Below are 12,670 nucleotides of genomic sequence, written 5' to 3'. Positions count from 1 at the left end.
GCAACAAGCTAACCAGCCCTGGCAGGGCCTGAACACTGGACCCTTTGCACTACATTTAGAGCAACATGCCACTATGCCATAAGAGCTATGGGAATTGGTATTGCTTTTTCAAACATATCATTGCATTACAGTCATTTAACATTAGGGGAAAAAATATTACTACCAAGTCTCAAATCCAGTACCGGTTGCATAAGGGTCAGAGCAACATACCACTATGCCATATAAGCTGTAGGTATTTGTGATGCTTTTTCAAATATATCATGCATTACAGTCACTTAGCAGTAGGGAAAAAAGATATCACTGCCAACTCTTGAATCAAGAACCCTCTACACTAGAGTCAGAGCAATGTACCACTATGCCAAATCAGCTCTGAGAAATTATTGATGCACACACCTATCAACCTCTTAGTGCAAGAAATTGGATGAACACTGACAAAATACAGGACAGAGGCCCAACATTAAGCACATATTTTACATAGTACAGTTATACATATAAGAAAGTTGCTAGAGTAACATGGTTTGTTTTAACATACATTTTCTGAAGGATTCGCAGTCTATAACTCTAACCTCTGTCATTATTTAATGCCATCAGACCTCAGATTATCTCAGTCATTTGCCAGAAAACAACAAATATTCTGAGGAACAGACCAAAAATATGAGCACAAACTCCAGAAATTCTGTGATAATATGTACAGTTTTGGGTATGCTGATGCATTTGTAAAGTTATCAGGCAGTACAGGGATAAACCTTTAGGCTGAAAAACATCACTGCCAAATTATGAACACAGAACAATTTGAACTGTAGTCAGGGGAACATACCAGTAGGCCAACTGACCTATTGAGTACAGTAACTGAGTTATATGAACACATCTTGATAGCCAGTCACTCAGTACTCTGACATATAGTGGCCAATATAACTGGGTACTTGGGTCTCTGACAGACACAGAACCAGTATGCAGACCAATAAATGCTTCAAAGTGTCATATTTGACTGTACAGACTTCCACAGAATGTCCAGGGTTATGGCTCATATTTATGGCCTGTTCCTCATAACATTTGAGGTATTCTGCTAAATCACTGGGATGATATCAGGATGGAAGTCACTAAATAATAATTCACATTTGAGTGTCACACTTCAAATCCCTCAGAAACTGAATGTCAAAACAAGCCCTGTTACTGTAGCAATTCTCTAAGGTTATGACACCAATATTTAAAATCTCTCCCTATTTGTGACCCTTTGTCCACACATTTTGTCATTCTGTGTCCACATTTCTTGTGCTAAGAGGTTGAGAGGTATGCAGACATAGCATGCAAAACTGTGGACACAACACATCAATCCAAACAGTGGGCAGTATTTCAACCTTCCCTCTGTAATGCTGTAGATCCAACACCTCCATAATGACCTCCTCACCAACCAGGAAAAGGGGCAAGGCCCACATGAAGGCCTTAGTTATAGCACTGTGTTGCCATGACATTGGCTAATAGGAAGGCAACCTAGCTGTTCTGGATGCAATTAGCAAATGGGAGCAACAGATTGGTGACCTGGCCATCACCTCTTTGTGATCATTACCTACAAAAGGCAAGCTGATGCCTATGCTAAACATGTCTGATACTTTTGTCAAGAAGACAGACTGCAACTATTCACAACACCATTTGTGGAGTTATTCTGAAAAAGGGATACAGCACTATACCAGCTATGTCAAACAATTAAGTATGTAATGGAATGCAGATGGGGGGATGCAGTCATGAGATATAGGAGTTTAAACAGTAGCTCTCAACAACACTTCCGGGACTGTCATGTTGCATGTTAGTCTACTGTCCAGCACCTACAGTCATCCCTGATAGCTATGCCTGCAGCATACCTCTAAACTGTACAGGGATTTCCAGAATGTCCTGATATTTGCCTCACAATTTTGACCATGTTTTCCAAAAAAGTTTGTTTTTCTGGTAAATTAGTGGCAAATCATGAAGGACTGCAGTCAGAAAATAATGATGTTTGGTATTGTAGATGTGAGACACCTGTAAGTAGGTCACCCTACACCACATATACACTGCTCTCTGTTATTGTATACCTCAGATGTTCCTGGAATGTCCACATGCACCTGTAGTACCACTCATCAATTTGCCAGATGTAGGCTAGATAATCTGGTACTGTAATGTTGCCCACAGAGGGCATCTAGCAGTCAATGGCAGTGATGTGTGTGGACACATAACAACACAATCTGACACAGTGGTCAGGCCATTTCTGGTAGTCTTACTATCATCTCAGGTTACTAGGCTATGAGCCATGAGCAGCCATATAACTAGGCCACAAGTTAGCCCATGTGTATGTAAGGCAGCAGTTGATGTCCCTATCAAACAGGGACACAGGTGGTATCCCAAAGGTGTATTTGCTGTTAACCATCCATTTCACCAGGTCACACCTGCAAATGTGTTGGCAGCTACTCTGCCTGATGTGGACATAGTGCCCATTCCACTGCAGGGTGATTGTGTGTGACACACATGTAAGCTGCCAACAAGGCCAGTCCCGGTCACTTACCAGGTTGAGGGTGCGTGTGTGTGTTAACACAGCAGATCATGACCTGCACTCATGCAGCTAGCAGTCCCAGCAATGTGGAGAACTTGATTTCCTTGCAAGCCACAGTGAGGTCACTCCTGAGGAGTACATATGACACTGGGTAGAGGATTGGCCTTATAGCCTGTAGGTGTATGGTAGATGTTTGATGGCCTGGTATTCCCTGGTGGGGAACTTTCATGATGTCCCCAGCTGCTGCATGTGCTGTGTGATGTGAATGATGAATGGTGGATTAAGCACATTAATGTTCCTCAGTGGGGGGAACATGACACATCAGGATAAGGGGGCAATGTATATTGTAATGCTGGTATGTTCACAATACTCACACACAAACTGTACTGATAGATTGCAGGGGTATAATGTGGGTGTTAGCAGTGGATAGTTCTAGCAAATGTGGATGTGTATGGTCTGTACATGATGGTAGCCAATGTATGCGGTCCCGTGATGTGTCCCCTTTTCATATCTTCCAAGTAGGATGTATTGTAGATGTCACCCAACATACATGGAGTCTGAGACTGTGGCGATCTTGGATTCCCTGAGACTACATCACAGGGTACTGTCGGGGAGAAGCTAGCAGCACATGCAGCAATGAACTGTCTCATGGGCAGAATGGGTGGGGACCATCAAAAACATTGGACACCATGGCAAGAGCTATGAACAGGCCTGACACCGTGCCACAGACTTAATACACAATGCGTGGCAAAGGGATGCAGCTGTGCCCAGGGACCATGCAGGTACTGGTGGAGGGTCTGTTACAGAAGTACCACTGACACCAACAGAGGAGTTCCTTGCCAACCTTGGTGGAGCCACCACCTCCCAGACAGGTGTCCTCACATTTGTCACAGAGGTTGGTGGCACAGAGTCAGCAGCCCAGGACTGAATATGTAAGGCCTCAGTGGTCATCACGTTAATAATGTAGCTTTCATAGTGGCAGCCTTTGCATACCTGGATGCATATGTCAGGTTAAACTGCATTTGTGGGTGGGGTTTTGTAATGTACACAAGTGCACACCTATCGTGAATGTCAGTGATTTGTGTAATATCACAGCTTGTACTGTACATGTTCATAAATGCACATATTATCCTGTACCAATGCCACATGTGTGTGTGTTGAGGGACATGGCTGACCTTTGTGGGAGTTAACATAGACTTTACAGATTCAGCAAATGTCTGCATATGTGCATAGCAGACTGGCCATGCTGACTGAGGACTATTCAGAGGTAATGTCCACCTTTTAGCTGGATGCGGTCACTTCACCTATGTGGTGAACCACATACAAGCAATTCCTGATGACTGCCAATACTTGGTGCCTGAATGCAACAAAGTTGCCATCATGGGTACCCAGGCCTGTCATCACAGTCTGTGTGTTTATGGGGTTGGCCCTGATGTGGGACATGGTGGGGACATGTAGTTGCTGTATGGCATGCTGACATGGTTATCTGCATACAGCTTGAGGCTGGGACCTTGAGAGCATTCCATTCCCACTGTATGGCTCATTGCAGTGTGTTAGCAGTTTGTAGTTCAATGACAGAGTGCAAAATACTTACAGTTCACAAGGCCATAGGCTGTACCTACATAAGCGGGTGGAGCCAATTAGCATTCATGCCTATATACTTGCGGGTTATTGGGACACCAGGTAGTCACAGGAACTTCACATGTATACATATTGCACACACATAAGTGACATTGAATGGCTTTGCAACATTATGAAATGTGGAGTGTGGAACATGATCTGTAGTAACGTAACAGTTGGCAAGACATACCATGGCCACGGCAAGTGCAACACACAGGACTTCCTCTTGTTTGCTACTATGACACCTTCGTTGCGTGACATTACCTTAGCTTACACTATTTGTCATAACATTGAGGTGCTTCTGCTGTGCAATAACTGTTCTATGCAATCAGTACAGGGCAGTATGACATTTTTGTTGTCCTACACTCTTGGGACCTCTGTACTGTTTCAGTTGTTGTCACAGGTCACACCTTGCCAAACATGAACTGCAACTTGCAGGGTAGTACAGATGGTGGCCATACCTGTGACCTCTGCATATGTCTGCAGACTGTCCTGATGTTTGACACATATGTTCTTTCCATCTGTCATAAAATGTGGTTTTCTGGTGAACTGTGGGAAAATCATGACAGACTAACATTGCAGATTGATGACAGCTATTGCCATGTAACAACACATATGCTTTGGAAAGTGCATTTGCATGCACAACCTATTCTGGTATCTACTTTCCATGCATGTCACAGCAATATGTGAAAGTTGTGCTCAGTGTTTGGTGTTTGCCCCATTTTTCCATATGGATCTAACCAGATGTGTTTCTGTGTGGGGTTGAGAGGTATGCTGGTGGTCATAACACAGTTAGACTGCTGCAAGGGGATGTACATACACACACACACACACACACACACACACACACACACACACACACACACACACACACACACACTCATGACCTGCCATTGTTGATAGCAGAACCTGAACCTGCCTAGTTATGCAAACAATACTGCTGAATACATAACACATCACAAAGCTACTATAGTGTTGCAGTATCTGCCACTACTGTTCAAGTGGGTGGCAATCACAGGGGCTGTTAGGATTGCCAATGGTGGGTTCACAGGCCCTTAACATGGTATAGCTATCTGAAACACAGACATACAGCTGCATGGGGACATGCATTGAAACACACATGCACACAGAGTTGACACTTTTTCTATCATATGACCTACCTTTCTAGTTATGTACAATACAGACTGATATGACTATTGGATGTGCCACAGTGCCTTTGTATTAGAAAATGTGTGACTGTGTTTGTAATGTGGATGCCATCAACTGGCTCTTTAAATAAATGACATGAGGAGGGGGTCAACTGGCCTTAAAATGGTATAACCAATACACACAATAGCCACACGGGAAATGCTTCATACAGAAATGCACACAGTAGTATAGTTGGCTGTATTGTGATTCAAACACTTTCCTAGCTACATGTACGTACTACAGTGATGCCTATTTATCACATGTGCTACAATGCTTATAGGGCCGATAAGTGCCCAAAGGTACATCTAATGTGAAATACTTCAGCAGCCATTGTAAAGTAGGGCAGTGGGACGTGTACTGCATAGAATAGGCCTCAAAATGGTATAACAAGCACAGAGAGGACATGGTTCTCACACACACATAAGCAGTATCACAGTTGTCAATATTGAGATTAGAGCCCTACCTATCTAGTCAGTTGTACTACAGTGTTACACAGTTATTGCATGCGCCACTGAGCTTGTAAGGGTTATAAGGCTAAAGAGTGACCAAAGATATATCTAAGGTGAATGGCATCTGCAGGTCTTCTAAAGTAGGGCAATGGGAAGTGTACTGGGTGGGAAAGGCCTCAATATTCTTTCACCTACAAACACAAATGCACACACTTACAAACACACACTGGCCAGAACTAAGATTAAAACCCTACCTATCTAGTCATTTGTATTACAGTGTTACACAGTTATTGCATGCACCACTGAGCTTACAGGACATCACTATATGCCTTTCAGGGTATCCCTGTCTATGATTCACTCTCTTTGTCTCCTTGCCTCTCTCTCTCTCTCTCTCTCTCTCTCTCTCTCTATCACTGTCTGTTTCTCTCTTCACCATGTCTGTGTGTGTGTATGCTTGAAATATTGTCATATGTTACATATATATATATATATATATATATATATATATATATATATGTGTGTGTGTGTGTGTGTGTGTGTGTGTGTGTATCATAAGCAACAGATGCAGACATATCACATATGGGCCACCTACAGATAGTTGATGGGTGTGGGTAGAGACAGTTAAGGTGTACATAGCTGTCTGCATGCAAGACATATTTCCACAATACAGTTATATAGTCTGATGTGGCTTTAGACATGGGCTGTTATATAGTCTGATGCGGCTTTAGACATGGGCTGTAATTCTCTAAGTGTAGGAGCATGCGCAATATGACCTTCTATAGTAAGAGTGGGACTCCATTCCAGAGATAAATGTACTCCAGTCTGGTGTTTTGCGTGCCACAGCCATACCTCTCAACCTGTTAGTGCAAGAAATGTGGAGATAGCCTGCTAAAATGGGGGGACATTGGCCCAAACATAGGGAGATACTGTAAATATTGCTCTTACAAATGTTGAAAGTTGCTAGAGTAACAGGGTTTGTTTTAGCAGACATTTTACTGACATATATGATGTCTGATACTGAAATGTTTTCTGTCATTACTTACTGACAGAAATCCTCAGATCAGACAAACATGAATGTTCCTGCATTGCTATGGGAAGACAGGTGTGTTGGGGGGAGGGGTATATCTCTCAACTGTACACATTTCCACAGACTGTCCAGATGCTTGCTTTACATTTTGGTTCCATTTAGCATAATATTGTGCTTGTCTTGGTGAATACTGGGATATCACTAGAGACCGAAGGTTAGACAGTTATGACAGACATTTGAGTTTCAGACTTCTTACCCTTTGGTGAGTTAAGGCAACTGCAAGACTGACTGTGATCTCACTGTGTTAGTTTGTAAGTGGGCTACTTCATCATTGTCCCTATTTGTGGGCCTTTGCTACACATTTCTTTCTGGCTTTGTAAATCTGACTTGCTGTGAGAGGCTGAGAGGTGTGTATGGGACTCCAATATTGACATCCACGCATATGATCTATGACCGCAGAGTTTGTTAGTCTCCCACATATACTCCAGTGAGTTTTGTCACCAAGGGGACTACTGCATATTCTGGGTAAGCCAGCATTTGATGGACATTTCCTGTTGTCCCACATGCCTGTCAGTTGTCTGCTGCTATCACTGTTGCCACCCCATTCGCTTGCATACATGCAGTGATACCATAGATATGCTAGCACAATGTAATACAGCATTAATTTGTTGTTAAGAAGAATGACTTACCTTGTATGTGTGGCAGTCATGAGGACAGTGCTCGTGGGCTGACTCTGTCAGATGCACACAGTACACAGCCTATACAGGGTAAGGTACATGTAGTGTGATGTGTGTGGCATCCTTTTTACTGTATGTGCAAGTCAGAGAGAGGTGTCAGTCCGTGGGTCCCTAGGGTGTTATTGTATGTGCTATGTGCTGCATCTTTGCCAATGCCAGGGTATACTGGGCATGCATATGTCTGCCTACAGGGATAGACTCGTGGGGTTCCTCCTCTGAGTCCCCCTATAGCTGTGGGGACCTTGGCAAGGGTGGTGGGCTGTGTCCCCTTTCCTGTGCTGTTCCTGGTGAAGCTGTTTCCACAGGATCATATTGTGTAGCATGGCAGATGTTATGAACATGTGTGCACATGTGACTGGAGAGTACTGCAGGACTCCACCAGATATGTCAAGGCAGTGGAACCGTGACTTCATCAGTCCAAACACACACTCTATGATGTTTCTAGTTTGTGAATGTGCCTCATTATTGCGTTCTTCAATGTGTGTGTGGGTGTGTGTGTGTGTGTGTGTGTGTGTGTGTGTGTGTGTGTGTGTGTGTGTGTGTACATTTCTGATGGGTGTCATCATCCACAGTTCTAGTGCATAGCCAGCATCCCCCATGAGATGGCCATATGGGATCTCTCCCCTGGCATATGCCTGGTACAGCTGTGAGGCATGCCAGATGTGGGAGTCATGATATCTGCCAAGGCTGCTAGCACACACATTGATGATAATGCCCTGGGCATTGCATATGACCTGGCAGTTGATGGAGTGATAGCCTTTGCATTTGATGTAGACTCTACCCTATTCACCAGGTGGTGCCTTGATGTGGACATGGGTGCAGTCTATGGTGCCCAGTACCTTGGGGTAGTTTGTTGCATGGTGGAAGAGACACATATTGGTGGTCCTCTCTTCAGGGTTGTTGGGGAAATAAATGTGCTCACTGGCATGTGTTAACATGACATCCAGGAACTGGTGGAGTACCCTGAATGTGGATGCCTGTGAAACACCCATGATGTCCTAAGTAGGTCTTTGGAAAGTACCTGTAGCTAGTATTCTTAAGGATACACATACCTTTGTTTCCACTGGGATGGGTTCCCCCCTGTTGGCTGTGGGTCTGAGGTGAAGGTGGCAGAGCTCGGTGATTTGCTGAAGTATGTCCCTGTCCACCCTGTAGCGCTCTAGTATCTCCAGCTCATGTAGCTCCTGAAAGGTTACCCTGTGTCTGAACACTTCTCCTCCAAAGTCGGGGCTGGTTGTCAGCATCACCATCATCAGCACCCTCAGTCTGTAGCACATACAGTGTAGTAAAACAGCAACAGCCTCTATCATTTTGTCAGTTAAAAGTACGAAGTGTGTCCTCCAACTGTGCTGAGTATGTGGGAAAATCAGATTGAAGGGTGTTTTCATACTTTATACTGGTGTGCTGCAGATGCTGCCTGTGTTATTGGCTGACTATCGTACATTCCACCTGCCAGCTACATTATTGATGGATTTGAAAGGGCCACTGTGAGTGGCAGAGGCCTTATTAGTCATTTCTAGTTGATTGCCTTTTGTCGGGTATTTCCTTTTATTTTATTATTTTTTTCACATTTCCTCCATTTTTAGGCCTTTACAACTGTTGCAGCTAGTGTGAACATTGCTAAGTGGAAAGGGCTCACTGTTGGACATGAACATGCTTAGCATTTATGAAATCAGCTAAGCCATAGCTAAGCAGCCTCAGACACACCCCCTTGCTCAGCTGTGCTTAGCTGGTTTCAGGAATGCTGAGCAGTGCTAAGCACTGCTCAAATCCGCTTAGCTGGGCTGAATGCTGCTTAGAATTATATGTCTTAGCAATGCTCAAATGGGCTGAGCAGAGCTAAGCACTGCTAAGCATTGCTCATTTTTCATTTAAAGAAAATTAATGAATTGGACATTAATTACTCCTCACTGACATATTATTAAGTGTGTATATTTTACTTTACATTACATCCCCCTATGTGCTTTGATTACATTACTTTGGGGTGTAACTGTACTGTCTGGGACACTTGTGTTTACATGGGGGATTGCACATCACATATCCACTGACACTGGAAGGTTGGCCAACTACACTACCCTGGTTAGATAATATCAATTACTACTTCATTAAAAATAATAAAAAAAAAATTAGCAATGCTTTCCCATGTAAAAGCTAAATTGCCTGTTTTGGTATTTGAACTGTGCACCTACTGCGCACAAAGTTGAAACTCTAAACACTGAGCTAAATCACTGGTGAATATTTCAGCTATATATTTCTATATAGCTCTTCATACCATTTTAAGCAGTGCTGAGCAAAACGCTGTGCAAACCCACTCAGCTATGCTTAAACTTCAAATACAGTGGGGGGAAAACATACATCCATTTTACATTTATATATATCACTATATCAAATAGTAGCATGTCAGCTGCAGGCCACATACTCTTCATGAATATCAATGCTAATGCAAAACCTGTCACTCTATTAACTTTCTAAGTTTGTAAGGGCAATATTTAGAAACTGTCCCTATTTCTGGCCTTTTGCCCCACTTTTTGTATTGCCTTTGTCCAGAATAAAACCAGTATAAATAAAATAGCATTTCCCCATACTCGCCCTATGGCTGCCTACCACCATGTTAGCTTACATGGTGGTGCAGCACTGTTTTCTACACCTCCAAATCGATTCAGGTACATCTACTGCCCACCACACCAACTCTGTGCTATCCACATGAATACAACACAGCTCCGGCCATGTTGAAGGTGAAAAGCACAGATCTTACACGTTAAAGGGGACTTTTCCCTGTTAACAGTTTAATCTTTTAATATATTATTTTAGATAAGCTTGTTTGCATGAGTTTAAGTTCTGCACCACTTTGCACAAAGTAGAATTTCAATATAATTAATGAAAGCTAAGTTTTAATGGCTTTTACCTTGCTCAACTTTAGTGTTAGCTCATGTACAGGGACAATTTCCCTGTAAATAACACGGAGCTAACACAGACTTATACCAGGTTGCTTAATCATAACCTGGTGTTCTTGCTAGGTAACAGTGGGCTGGGGTGGTAAGCATGCACTTCATTTGCATGCCACCACAGATTTTCAGCCCTCGGCACATTTGTACATGTGTGCGTACTGTGCAACACCATGCCAGGGAAACTAAGCCCTGTTCTTGAATAGGGAATAGGGTTTAGTTTGGGGAAAATGGTGTTATGAAGGCTAACACAGTGTTGTTATCCATATTAGCCTTCATGAATACTGCCCACTGTCTTTACTGTGACTTATACAATTTGGTCTAAGACCTAGAAACTAAAGAATATTACCACTATAAAAATAGTTTGTGCTGAAAAGTTTGCCATTAATATTTCTTTCATAACCCCACGGTTCAAGAGATATGAACATTTGTTTGAAATGTGAGGACATCATTTGATTCTGTCAAAAGGCTTAGGCTCTGCCCATTGGAAGTTACAGTGAAAACTTCCTGAGCTCCATTAATCATGAATGAGTTAATGGTAAAACAAAAATACTGAAGAAACCTGAAAAATAAAAAAGCACATATAGCAAAAAACAAATTTATACATGTCAGGATTGTCATCAGTCTTAGCAGTCAAGGCTATAGTGTTGCCTGTTTCTAAATATTGTTTAAAGACTTAACATTCTTAACTACAACCCTAGGTTCATTACCTACTATTTTAATAATATCTGAATCGACCTTAAAAATGTTCCAGTTCTGAATCAGAATAGATCTAATACTTGAATCATTCACAGTGATGCACAGACAAAAACTATTAGTTATTAGTATAACCTTTGTCTGTCTTAATATTAGAAACAGTGGAACTAGCATCCCTATTCCCATTAGGCATGCCAACAGACACCATAGGTGGAAACTTGTCATTCCTTTTTCTACAATTTCATCTGCAGCAGCCTTATGAACATTATAACTATAACCCTTGTCCATAAAATATACAATTATTTCATGAACTGCATCCAAAAAAACATCTTTTAATTGTAGACAGCCTTGAGGCCCTGATCACCTGCCTCCTAGGTATATTTTCCTTCATGTATGGTGGTTGTACACTAGAAAAGTGCAAATAGTTAACAAAACATTCCTTCCAATAAATATTACTAGAAAATGTAATTACTTTTGCTCCATTGCATGGCACCATCAAAACAAATGTACACCAGTGCCTAAACACTCTATGTTAAAGTCTAAAAAATCAATAGTATAATTAATATTTGAAACAAATGCAGCAGTAGCATCTAATTAAGCACCAGTAATAAAAAATAAATCATCCACAAATCTGTTTTAAAGAAAGGCATATTATACAAATATTTTGTCTCCCACCACCCCATAACAATATTGGAGAATGAGGGGGCCACTGTTGTCCCCAGAACAACCCCACTTTTTTGGTGGTAAATCTCACCATTAAACATGGAGAAATTATTTTCCAGCATAACCTCCATAAGTTCACAAATTGTACGTATCATATCACTACTACAGCAGCTAAATTCCACAAGATACAGTCTCAAAAAAATCAACACTTTCTACCCATGGTATGCTAGTATATAAAGACTTCCCATCCAAGGTGAACATATTAATATCCACTTTGTCAATTTTTAACCTGTGCAAACCATTGAAAAATACCATGAGTCTCCTGTATAAGTACTTCATTTCTGGACAAGGGGATTTAAAAAAAATAATCTATAAAGACAGAGATGTGTTCAGTGACACTATCTTTAGCAGACACAATAGGCCTAAAATTCACTCTTCATATTAACAACAACAAAAACATTGTATAGTTGTACTTTACATCCCCCAGGCTATAATATCTCCACCCTTGAGGACCTTCTATCCTGGTTAAACAAAAACATATCACAGGAAAACATTATTTTAGGAGACACTAACATAAACTGAGAACCCTTACCTCAAACACCCCTGTAAACAGTATAAACTTATATAGCTTCACTCAGCTCATCACTACTCCCACTCATGGCATATCCAATCAATCTGAGTCAATATTAGACTGGATACTAGTAACCCACCCCCAAAACGTCTCCAATTCAGGCACGCTAGCAGACTCCCTAAATGACCACCTACCAGCCTGCACACATAGAACCAATACCCACACTCCCAAAAATCACTCCTATAAAACA

This window comes from Protopterus annectens, chromosome 12.part0, assembly GCF_019279795.1.
Source record: "Protopterus annectens isolate FY-2018-M chromosome 12.part0, PAN1.0, whole genome shotgun sequence".
NCBI classification, from domain to species: domain Eukaryota; kingdom Metazoa; phylum Chordata; order Ceratodontiformes; family Protopteridae; genus Protopterus; species Protopterus annectens.
Note: the sequence above shows the minus strand (reverse complement) of the source record.